Source organism: Pogona vitticeps, chromosome 1, assembly GCF_051106095.1.
Source record: "Pogona vitticeps strain Pit_001003342236 chromosome 1, PviZW2.1, whole genome shotgun sequence".
Taxonomy (NCBI): domain Eukaryota; kingdom Metazoa; phylum Chordata; class Lepidosauria; order Squamata; family Agamidae; genus Pogona; species Pogona vitticeps.
This window is the reverse complement of record NC_135783.1, coordinates 49000268-49012659: the sequence shown is the minus strand read 5'-3', so window position 1 is coordinate 49012659 and position 12392 is coordinate 49000268. Positions and strand designations below refer to the sequence as shown.

Genomic DNA, 12392 nt, shown 5'->3' with positions numbered 1-12392 from the left:
TTTCTTCCCATAGCTAAGGTCAGCCTTGGGAAGGAGCACAGAGCCAAGCTGAGTGTATAGTCTACTGAGTGTAGCATCTACTGCCTGCAGAGAGCAAGGCTGAAAGAAAGCAGCAAATGTCTTTTATCCTTTTCCCATTAAATTCTACATACTGTTTGTTTCTAACTTCAGAAAATACCAATTTCCATCTTGATGTCATTTGCCCTAGATAAAAGCAGAACAGGCCTGTATTTTGTGGTGACATTTGAGAACCATTACGAATAGTATAAATATTTTACTACCATGAATATTTCTTTTCAGAAAATATCCTACATTCTGTGCAACACAGAAGATGCTCCTTGCTCAAGGTCTAACATATTTTATTTGGTATAAGCTTTGTCAGCTGCAACCCACTTCCTCAGATGAGGCAGATGTAACGGACTTACTTCACATAAATAATAATACTTCAGTATCATTGCGTTAATTCCAACTTATGATAGTCCTCTTCTGTTATTCATAGCCAAATTCCTGAAAAACAAACAAACAGTCAACTAGCAAATTCTTACTTTTATGGTATTATGATGTGGTTTGCAACAGTACTTTATTAAAGACAATGTCCTGGGCCCCAAATCAGGGAAGCATGAGTCCCGCCCCAAGACGAGGGTGCTCCCAAAAAACCTTTAAACAATCAGATAAAATTGGAACAAAATACTAATTTATGTGAATCCCACCAGGTAGTATCAACCAAAAGTGTAGTAAAAAATTGTCAGAAATTGTCCCTGAAAGATTGGTTAATCCTTCCCAGGACATACAGATAGAAAATCAAACAAACAAACAAATATCGTAAGAGAAATTAAGGTTGAAATAATATTATTTATGTCATCATTTGAAGATAGCAGACTTTAAAATGCACTAATGAGCTGTCTGCCCACGTACCTTAAAAAAGAAGCCCCTGGGAATAATAATTTGTTCAGTATCAGTAGGTACTGATAAATTCAAGCAACCTTTAATAAGGTGCAAACGTTAAGGTTTAAAATTAATATTTGTTATTAAATAACAATAACACATTATTGCTTATACATGAAATGTGGATTTTAAAGAATCAGGACCAGCAAAAAAAAAAAAAAAAAAAACTTAATGAGACAATGTAGTTTCAAGCTACACCTTCAGGTGTCACTGGTGTCTGATTTTTAAAAACTGTGCTTCCACTAGACACAATTTCAGAAACATTCGGTGTTTTATCTTATACAGTACCTTTCTGTGTGTGCACATGCATGCAGAGGTTTGTGTGTGTGCTTGCACAGAAGCTTCAGGTAGCGCGGAACATAATTTCTCAGTTTCTTGTTAAGAAACATATTACACTTTGCACTAAGATATACACAGATCACCTACAACTCTATGATTAGTCCCCTAGATCTAAAAGCAGTAGGTATCTATGGGTAGAGACTAGCTCTTGACATTCAATTACCATTGAGAAGGGGGAATTCTGTCTTATCCCAGGTTCACATCCATGATTGACTTGAGAAGAAACTATTCATCCAGGTTAAACTGTGTGAATGGGGCATTGGAAAGTATGCCCAATCCCTTAGAACTTGTAAGTTTACATATTCAGACTCAAACTATACTATGCAAATGTTCTTTTTCTTTCTTTAATACACTGAACTACATACTTGTTTTCACATCTTTTTATTGTCTTTCATAAGTACTGATTCATGGAGCTGCATACTTAGACCTGGTCTATGAAGCCAAATATTCAGCATGAATTGTCCAAATTAGATTTCACTCACTGAGCATCTCGGGCAGTTCATGGAACATCAACTGTTTCACTGTTGCCTTTAGAGACGTGTCTCCTCAGAATTGTGCAGGTCGTTCAAAGCTTGGAAAAGTGGGGAGGGGTGGGGAGTGCTCCCTTACATTAGATTGTGCTGTGAGTATCTGCCCCTGAGCCCAGATTGCAATGACGCCAAGAGGAAGGAGGGAAGCCATGTGGAGACACCACAGGGGAAAACAGTGATGAAGGGAGAAGGAGGATGGCCAAAAAGGAAAGGGGGAAGGCAGGCTGAAAGGGAGTACAATTCCAGATGAAGTGTTTGCCAGTCATCTCCCGACTGTGAAACAGGCGTTCCCCATACCAGATCTGGCCTGATTGACTGCAGCAATAACCTGTGTAAAGGGTTTCCTTTAATTCTTAGCATTTGGGGATACATTTGAATAAAGAAAGGAAGACAAGTGGGTGTGCTATGGATGCCATCACAGCATGACAAATTATATGCTGCATTATACTCTTACAAGGGACATGGTGGCGCTGCAAGTTAAACTGCAGAAGCCTCTGTGCTGCAGGGTCAGAAGACCAGCAGTCGTAAGATCGAATCCACGCGACGGAGTGAGCTCCCGTCGCTTTGTCCCAGCTCCTCGCCTTTACCTTTGCCTATACTCTTTAGAGGAAAGCGATGACAAACCTCGACAGCATCTTAAAAAGCAGAGATATCACCTTGCCAAAAAAAGTCCGAATTGTCAAATTCGGATGTAGTAATGTATGGAAGTGAGAGCTGGACCATAAAGAAAGCTGACCGCCGAAGAATCGATGCTTTTGAATTGTGGTGTTGGAGGAGGCTCAAGAGTCCCCTGGACTGCAAGGAGAACAAACCTATCCATTCTGAAGGAAATCAATCCTGAGTGCTCACTGGAAGGACAGATCCTGAAGCTGAGGCCACACTTTATTAAACATAACCAGTGTTGCCATTCTTTGGCAAACGGGGGTCCTGTTGTAGTGCGGAATCAGATTTAAGCACAGAGGTCTCAAAGTACCCCTTAAGCAACAAACGGGCGAGTCCCTGGCCCCAAGTTCTCATGGTCTTAAAGATTGTGAGAACCCGGCTGGCCCCAATTTGACCACCCCCAGGCCTCGCCCAGCTTCTCCTTGTTGACTGTAGGTCCAGGTGTGGCCCCAGTGCATATTTCCCCCCAAGCACTGTAATCGCACAGTCTGCAGCTCTGGGAGGTCAGATGGGCTATAGCTTACCTGAGTTTGCAATGGGACTCACCAACAAAACCTGTTATATCCGCACTACCCGCCATAGCATAGGAACTAGCCAAGCTAAGCCCCATGCCTGCCATCGAGCTCACCAAGCTCCAACAGCAGGCCCACCTTGATGTCTTCAAGGAAGACATCCAAACCTCGTTTGGACGGATGTACACCATTGTTCCCCAAAAAAACATGCCTGTCCATGTGGATCCTGGGGTGACCAATCACCAATCCAAGGCCACTGCAGTCAGCTCTGCAGACTACCCTACTAACACTACTTCGTGCAGCGTTAGTGGGCCAAAAGTGCCTCGCATCCCTCCATACCAGCTGAGGGATGGTCGTCGGTCATACAGTGTTTGTAGCATTATACGGTGCCTTCACCAATCGGAAAATTCAGGCCTGTCCAAGGATCTTCTGGTGACCAATCACTGATCCAGGCCGCTGCATTTATCCCTGCAGACTACCCAACTAACACTCCTTCATGCAGCATTAGAGGGCCAAAAAATGCCTCACATACCTCCATGCCAGCTGAGGGATGGTTGTCGGCCATACAATGCTCATAGCAGGGTAAGGTGCCTTCACTGATCAGAAAACTCAGTCTTATCCATGGATCCTCCAGTGACCAAGCATCGATCCAGGCCACTGCAGACAGCTCTGCAGACCACCCCGCTAACACTCTTCCGTGCAGTGTTAGCGGGCCAAAATTGCCTCACATCACTCCATACCAGCCGAGGGATGATAATTGACCATACAATGTCCATAGCAGGGTACGTAACCTTCAACCATGTGATGTCTTTCCACATATTCTGGTCTGGTTGTTACTGCCCAAGTGTATTACCAACACATCTGACCAAAGGCAGCTGTACGGCAAAGTTGACCTCACAGAATCCCACAGCATCCTTTCCATTTGATAAAGGCTCTAGCTCCAAGTCCAAGATTGCTCCCCATGGGGATGTGGGAGCATACTGAGCTGCCCCAAAAACATAGCTGCAGCCAATGATCATGATGTGCTTCCTTCTCATCACTGTTATGGTATCTGCAAGATAAAACAAACCGGGCCCCTACCTAGATGTCAGGGGGTGCTTCGCTAATCGGCCTTGGATCGGCGGACGCGAATCTGCACCATCCCATTGACTAACCTAACATCCTGCCATTGCATAACTACTCTGATTTTATCTTCCTTTCCAGTGGCAACACTTCGCTAATTCTCAGGGCATCAAAAAAGTTAATAAGGACATCCCTTATTAACTGAATAAAGTGACTTCATAATCATCTCAACAGAGAGCCTACCACTGCTTACCAATGCTTTCTAATAGTCCCAGTGATATGGGTACTCTCGAATCTTTAACTCTGCCTCTTTCCTTAGACCAACCTTCAATCATTTTCCTGAAGTGGTCGTCTGAAAAATAATCCTGATACCCATTAATTTTAGCGTAGAAAGCCAGCGCCAATAACCTACCCTGTATAGATCCTGGCGCCAAAACCTTCCTGTTTAGATACACAATGAACTGTTGAAGATGCTCCACTGGGGCAGGCCATGCTGGTTCTAAATCAAGTAAGTTCCTAAACTCCAGAAAATCTATACTCACTGCCGAGTACCTTGTTTAAGTCCCTGGTGCCAGGCCAGGCCTGTTGTCCTTTTGCATCATCATATACTCCAACCCCACTCGTGCAGCAATCCTCAGTTTACCCTTACCATACTGAATGGCGCAATCTAGGCACAAAAAATGCAACCCGCTGTACCAATTTATACCCTCCTGTACAGTGGTGCCTTGACTTATGAATGTCCCTACTTATGAACATTTCAACTTTTGAACAGCTCCGGTCGCAAAATTTTGCTTCAACTTGCGAACAGAGCTTCCACTTACGAACAGAAACAGGAAGGGGGAAAGGCGGGCAATTCAAATTTCTAACTGTAGGTGGTGACGAGGTTGCTTTGTACTGTAGCTCTTTCACTTTTGGCAGTTAGAGTTTGTGTTGTTGTCGTCAGAGGCTTGGGGCTGCCTCCTCCTGCTTCGGAGTGAGCGTGTATGTTGTCTGCAGGGAGGGAAGCTGCTTTTTTCTCCTTTTAAAAAACTGAACAGATTAATTAGTTTAAATGGTGCTTTGACTTACGAACATTTCGACTTCCGAACACCATTTCAATACGGATTAAGTTCCTAAGTTGAGACACCACTGTATATTTATTCTAGGGAAATACTTATTTACTCCAATTACTATTACGGCTATTCACTATTAATAATTAATTAATTAATTAATTCAAATCATTTCAATCAACTAATTATTTTCTCCATTACTTATCTATTCAATTATAATCACCTCTACTCTTAACCAAATATTAGGTAATTATAATAGTATTACCTATTAATTTATTTATTTACCTAACTTTTATCAATTAATTTCCTAATTCTGTATTTATTCAATTAAAATATTCTCTAATCTCAGTCAAGTCTTAGGTAAGGATAACAATTAATTCTAAAATTATTGAATAATTATTTATGCTACATCAAATATCTAAATAGGTAAGGGCAATTAATAAATCGAAGGAGCCTACAAAAGAGAATTAATATTAAATTAATTTAAAGCCAGTGCCTTCCAACAGAAGCGTACTTAAGACTACTCCGTACTTGTTTCAAATTAATTCCAAGCAGGGCCAAAACACTTCGAGCTAAGCCTTTCCGAAGAAGGGGGGGGAGGAGCCCGCCAAGCAGCTGAGGAGCCTAAAGGCTGAGCCACCCTGCAGCCAACTCCAGCAGACAAGCACCAACGAAAGGTAACATGCTTCTCTACTCACAGGTGTAACTAAATTAAAAGCCAGTCCCTGAAGTAATATTATTACTATTTATTATTTTTATGGTGAACCCTAAAATGGCAACTGAAATCTTATAGTTAACCCCAGAGGGCTGCTCGCGCCGCCATGCGGCTCGTGCAAGCCGCGCAATCACACCCACACCCTTAGTGCTGTACTAATCCAAATCAATTATAAAGCAATAATGTAATAACCAAATTGATCCAAGAAAACAATATCAAATCACAAAATAAGCAAGAGATAAACACCAGTCAAACGGAGAGAGGGAGCTGATGCTACCCTCCCCCCCCCCGATCTGGAATGCTGAGCCGTGTGGGCCTCTCAAGCAATGATGCAGTTGGATGAACAACCAAGCAGCCGGACTCCCTCCTTGATGGTTGCCAGCAAAGGAAGAGAAAGAGGAGAGGGGGGAAACGGTTCCTAAATAACCTAATTTCCCCCCCTCTCTTCCTATGCTAATCTCATGATACCAGAAGTCTTGCACTATCCGGGGAGGGAGGCAAAGCCAAGCTGCACTGCTGAAGTTCGGCTTAGCAGCAGCTTGAGCATTTGAAGCAAATTCCTTTACACCAAGCATGATAGCCTTTCAGGACTGGAATTTGCCTGAGGTAAACCAGACAAACGGGGTTTCAAAACCCCTTTCTGAATTTAGAGACCAAAAGCTGAATTTCTTCCTCCCGTTCCCTTCTTCTTCTCTCTCTCATGTACATTTTTTCCTTCGTCCAGTAATAAAATAGATCTCCAGCCTCCACATACCTGGAGATTGGATCTGCCTGTTTCCTTCTTCTCTTCCAATCCTGTTTCTTTCTTTCTTTTTCCTTTTAAAAGGTTGCAGTCCTAGTACTAAGACAGCTAGATGACCAAAGTGATGAGTCAGCAGAGAGAAAGGAGGAAGTTTATACTTCAGCCTTGTTTCCTTGTCAAGAAAAAGAGAAAGAGGGCAGGGGAAGGAGGAGGGAGTCTTCTGAGTATCCAGATGTGCAGAAGGCACAGTTAAAGCACAGTAACTTAAAATTTCCTCCTCTCTCTCTCTCTGCTTTGCTCTCCCCCCCCTTATCTGTCCTAATACTAGATTGACAAGTCAAAGAAAAAAAGAAAGAAAATTATCAGGAAGCTGAGATTAAAGTATGCACCAGGTGTGAGAAGGAGAGGATTCAAACAGCAGCCAGTTCCCCAACTGTCCTGCCTCTCTCACTGCTGCTTTAGACAGCTGGCATGGCTTCAAATACAGTGGAGTCTCAACTTATGTTTGGCTGCATTTACGAACTTTTCGACCTACACAATTCTCTGGCCGCAAAGTTTCACTTCGACTTGCGGCCGGAGAATCGACCTACAGACCAGAAGGGTGAGGTGGGGAAAGCGCCAAATTCAAATTTGGCACTTTCCCCGCCTCCCACTTCCAGTCCGTAGGCTGCAGGTCTAAGCCCCGAAAGCCCAAAGCTGACAGCGGGTGCAGGGTGGCTTTCGGCTTCCAGAGCTGAGAGTGAGGGGAGGCGGGAAAAGCCAAACGCTGCTCTGCACCCACTGCCTGCTTTGGGCTTTCAGGGTTTACAAAGCTGGACCTACAGCTTTCTAAGCCTCGAAACCTGAAAGTGGGCGCAGGGCAGCTTTCAGCTTCCAAAGCAGGGAGTGAGGGGAAGACGGAGAAAGCTGAAAGCCGCTCTGCGCCCGGCCTCAGCTTCAGGCTTTCAGGGCTTAGAAAGCTGGACTCACTTTCCTCTTGTCTCCCAGAGGGCACTGGGGACAGGAGATGCCAGTGGGTGCACCTTTCTAAGTTCTGAAAGCCGAAAGCCTATCCGCCCGAAAGCTGCTCCGCGACCGCTGCCAGCTTTCAGGGCTTAGAAAGGTGCACCCACCGGCCTCTTGTCTCCTGTCCCCATGGGGATGAGAGGCAGAGGACAGTGGGGACAGAAGGCATAGGGCAGCGGGTGCACCTTTGGAAGCCCTCGATTTTTTTTCCTCTGGCAGGAACGAATTAAATGATTTTCAATGCATTCCTATGGGAAATGGCCCTCAACCTACGGAATTTCCGACCTGCGGCCACAGTTCCAATACGGATTAATTCTGTAAATCGAGGATCCACTGTAGAATGGCTACAAAACCTTCCACATCCGCTCAAACAATCACACCGGCTGAACCCACATGAATGCATTTGATTCCAAAAAAGTAGAAGTCGCAGTGCAGGAATAAAAAGAATGAAGGGAACACCTTTGGGCTGATTTACATTGACAGAGCCTCATGGCATCATGGTTAAACTGCAGAACTACAACCGAAACTCTTCTCATGACCCAGATTCAATCCCAGGTAGCCAGCTCAAGACTGACTCAGCCTTCCATCCTTCCAAGGTCAGTAAATTGAGACCCCAGCTTGTTGAGTACAGGGCAATGTGTAGCCTGTATTATTAAATTGTAAACTGTCGAGGGAGAGCTTTAAGCACTATGGGGCAGGAAATAAGGAGAACACTTTGCTTTTATGTCATGTAGCCCAGCGGTCCCCAACCATTTTGGGACCACAGACCGGCTGAGCCTCTGAGGAAGACGGGGCACCCCCCATGCTCTCACGCACGTGCGCTCTCAGGTGGATAAGCAAAGCAGTGGGGGAGTGTGCACACACCCACTAGCGCCTGTGTGAGTGCTCCTCCACCCCTTCGCGCAGGAGCAGGAATGCCTGCACGCCCACACACCTGCTTGCCCACCCCTTCCCTCTGGCGCTCGGGTGCATGCATGAAAGGGTGGGGGAGTGCTCACGCTGGTGCTGGTGCACAGGTGCGTGTGCAAAGCAGCTGTGGGGAGGGGAGTGGGGGGAGGCCTATCTCCATGGCCCGGTCCAGCTCAGGCCATGGACTGGCACCAGGTCACAGACCGGGGGTTGACAACCTCTGATGGAGCCCATGGAAAATAATAAAATCCTACAGATAGCAGAGTTCAGGTGCTCATTATTACAGCAGACTCTAGTCAGTTTCATCAGCTGCATGAGGTTCTTGTATCAAATTCCTGGAAGTTCAGGAATGTATATGGTTCACATGGCCAGGGATGTATAACAACCGTGGTGTGTAGACAGTGAGATCTGAGAAAAATAAAATGAAGAGCATGCTGATGGCAGCAATTGCATTACGGACACTGATGTTCACCAAACTGTTACTGGAAATAACTGATCCTGCATCTATAATTCTTAAATTTAGATGGGGGGGGGAGCAGATTAGCTGGACAGAGTTTTAAAATTAGTTTGCTAGATTATAATCCTTTGCGAACTGATTGATTTGGTGGCATTAGTCGGAACCCTTAGCAAAACAAATCCAATCTTTCATCAATTAATGTATTTCCTATTGTATTAGAGGCTGTGATAAGTATGTGACAGGAGTTGTTTGCAAATTTCATTTGATGTCCTGACAAACAGATGGAGGCCAACACCAGCACCACCACCACCACCACCCCCGCCCGCGCTTTTGCATTTCCTGCCTTCCCTGCTCCTATAGGTTGTGTTATGGAGGCCCTATTTATAGTACAAGAAAAGGAAAAAGCTCTTCTGGAGGCAGGAAAACCAAGTCAGGAAAGAATAGGAGGAAGTGTGGCTGCCATTTCACCAAACAATTTGGAATGAGTCGGGTTTCAGAACTCACAAGCGTTGCCATTGTTGCTCAGAATGTGAACTAAGCACAATTCCTTTCTTTGCCCTTCAGAATTGTTGAAAAGGGCAACTTGTCTCAGAAGGATGAGAGAATGAAGAACTCCCACCCCAATTTAGCTGCTCAACAGGACAGAGGAAAGAAAAAAGAGGGAAAACTAGACCAGCAAAACTAGTCATATAGACTGCACATACACTGAGGTAAGTGTCTTCTTTGTATTTTCACTTCTTGCCTTAATAGAGACACAGATAAGTTTAACATGCAAAAAACAATTTTCAAACAGGGACACTAATTCAGATTTCAGTAGCCGGGGAAGAGATTACAATCAAGTAGAAAGAGGATAAAATTCAACACGATCTCTTTCTGGAATCTGGATACATTTAACCTTAAATTACAACAAAGGAAGTACACTGTAAGGCAATCATTGTGGTTATTTTGAAACTAGTGAATCAGTCCAGCTTTGCCTGGGTTAAAAGTCTATCAGTCCACCTTTTGCTCTAGTGCCTTCTCTCTTCTCTACGTGCCCCCTTCTTTATTTTCCACGGGTAGCTCAGTGGTTTAAGTCTCTGGCTGTAAAATGAGAGGTTGGGAGTTTGATTCAACCCTGTTCCTCCTTGACTGGGGTTGGACTTGATGATCCATAGGGTCCCTTCCAGCTCTGCAATTCTAAAATGATGGAGATGATGATTATATTCATCTCGAAACTCATTTGGCTAATCCAATAAGTACAACTCTCAGATTAACGAATATTGGGAACCCACACATCCATAAAACTATGACATAATTCAAACTATGTCAATTTGTGAACTCATCTTCTCAGAATATTTAAAAATCATCTGTCACACAATTCTGAAGGGAAATAAATAATTGAAGTACCTCAAACTGATTTTTCCCCTAACCGATCTTTTAAGACAGATCACTCTAAAGACATCTTCCAAATTTGGTGGAAATCCATCTACTGTACTTGTTTAGGACAAAATAACAAGGATACCATCAAGGTCCTCCAAGTTGATTTTCATGTATACCACGTAGCCTTTTTGAAGTGAAACCATCCTAAATCTCCCCTTCAAATTGGTGAAGGTACATCCAGGTCTTTTAATGTGATTCAGTGACAGAGAGAAATTCACTTTTATTTATGTAGATTGTAACTCTATGAATCTATACATGTTTGCATTATTTCCACCCAGCTGGCTGGAACAGCAGGACCCAGACTGATTCTGCCTACAGAGGCTGCTCCTCACAGTAGTTCAGGCTTCCTAGAGATCATCTAAAGATGAGTCTTGTGGGACCTGCTCCTTACTTCTCAATCTCTTTGTCTCATATTCATGTGTCCAAAGTGAACAGGGTCACTTCCATGCTTTTGCTAGCTTGCCAATGAGGAGTGAAAGATTCTGTCATGAAATGTTTATGAGTGGTCTTGTTATAATGAAGATGGAGCGTTTTGTGGGATAATGTGAGTATAATTTGGAAAGGTGCTCATTGTCAATGTTATCTAGGCAGAATACTTCCCCCCCCCATGGAAAAAGGAAGTGGAAGTATAGACATCTGTGCTTTTGTCACATGCACCAAGTATATAGGTTATTTAATTGTTGGGAACAATGGGTAACACCTGTGACATAATCACATGCCCTCTAAAATAGGAAAAACATCTGCCGCCCTCTGCAGTATTTTAACTGTATCTCTGTATCTCTGACCTTCCAGGTGTTGCTGGCCCATACCTCCCACGATCGGGTTTTTTTTATGCTTTCTTGTTGTTTATGACTTTGTGTCCTTCTGTTAGTGGTCCAGAGTAGTAGCCTGGCTACTTGTTGAGTGGGATATGAATGTAGACAAACAATCCATCAATCCCTCACCACTGGCTATGCTGACAAGGACCCATGTGAGATGCCACCCAACAGCATCTGGTTGTTTCATACATTTCCAATCTCTGTTCTGAACTAACAACATAAAGGTCCAATGGTCTCGGTTTACCAGAGGTATCCTGTTTTCTGCTGATTGTCTCTTATAAGTCAGAATTCTATTGCGATCATGTAGTGTAAACTGGAAGTTATATAACTGGTGTACATGATTGTTCCAGCTATCTACTAGGAGTGCAGATATACCAGGGGTAGGCATCCAGGTCCTTGACAAATAGCACCCCAAATTGTGAAAACTGCTCACACAACTCCTCTTACATGTGCAGTTTTTCACAACAGGATTTTGGCCTTTCTGTCTCGTCCTCTTTGACTTTTTGGAGAATTTTTCTCTGTACTGTATACCAGCCTTCCCCAACCTGCTTCCTACCAGAGGTTTTGAACTTTAGTTTCCATGATCCTCCACTATTGGCCATGCTTGTTACAGTTAATGAGAATTGTGTTCCAAAATATGTGGAACATACCAGTTGAGGGGAGGGTGGAGTGTGTGCGTGTGTGTGTGTGTGTGTGTGTGCGTGCGTGCGTGCGTGCGTGTGTGCATGCGTGCATGTGTGTGTGTGTGTGTGTGTGTGTTTTTACTCAAGAGAATACAAAATCATAAGAACAATTGATATTAATGCATTGCTTAATGTACAGTGGACCCTCTAATTAAGGAATTAATCCGTATTGAAATGGTGGCTGCAAGTCGAAAAGTCTGTAAGTCGAATCTCCATTGACCTACAATGCATTGAAAACCGATTAATCCCATAACCAGTGTTTTTTATTCTATTTTTATTCCATTTTGTTTTTTTTTTCTGGTCTGTAAGTCGATTCTCTGGCTGCAAGTCGAATCTAAATTTTGCAGCCAGAGAAGTCTGTAACGCGAAAAGTCTGTAAGTCGAGCCATCTGTAAATCGAGGGTCCACTGTATTTGTATCCCATCTTCCATCAAACAATGCTCAAGGTAGCTTGTTATTAAGAAAGTTTTTTGCTCCACAAACCCAGTCCAGGAGAGAAAAGAGAAGAGACTAAAGGAATATGTAATTGTTAAAGAAAGGAGAC

At 43.7% G+C, this 12392-nt stretch overlaps 1 protein-coding gene and 1 long non-coding RNA gene across 2 annotated transcripts in view; one reads left to right on the top strand and one right to left on the bottom strand.

The window, feature by feature from the left end:
* Window positions 1-345: 345 nt before the first annotated feature.
* The window catches only part of LOC140704869 (uncharacterized), a 28515-nt gene continuing 16468 nt past the window's right edge, over window positions 346-12392 (bottom strand). The window contains exon 2 of the long non-coding RNA XR_013540442.1: window positions 346-507. This is a non-coding gene — a long non-coding RNA (uncharacterized LOC140704869). The remainder of the gene's footprint in view (window positions 508-12392) is intronic.
* The window catches only part of RASGRP3 (RAS guanyl releasing protein 3), an 86656-nt gene continuing 83619 nt past the window's right edge, over window positions 9356-12392 (top strand). The window contains exon 1 of the mRNA XM_078383069.1: window positions 9356-9638. The gene's annotated coding sequence lies outside the window, so the exon portion shown is untranslated. The remainder of the gene's footprint in view (window positions 9639-12392) is intronic.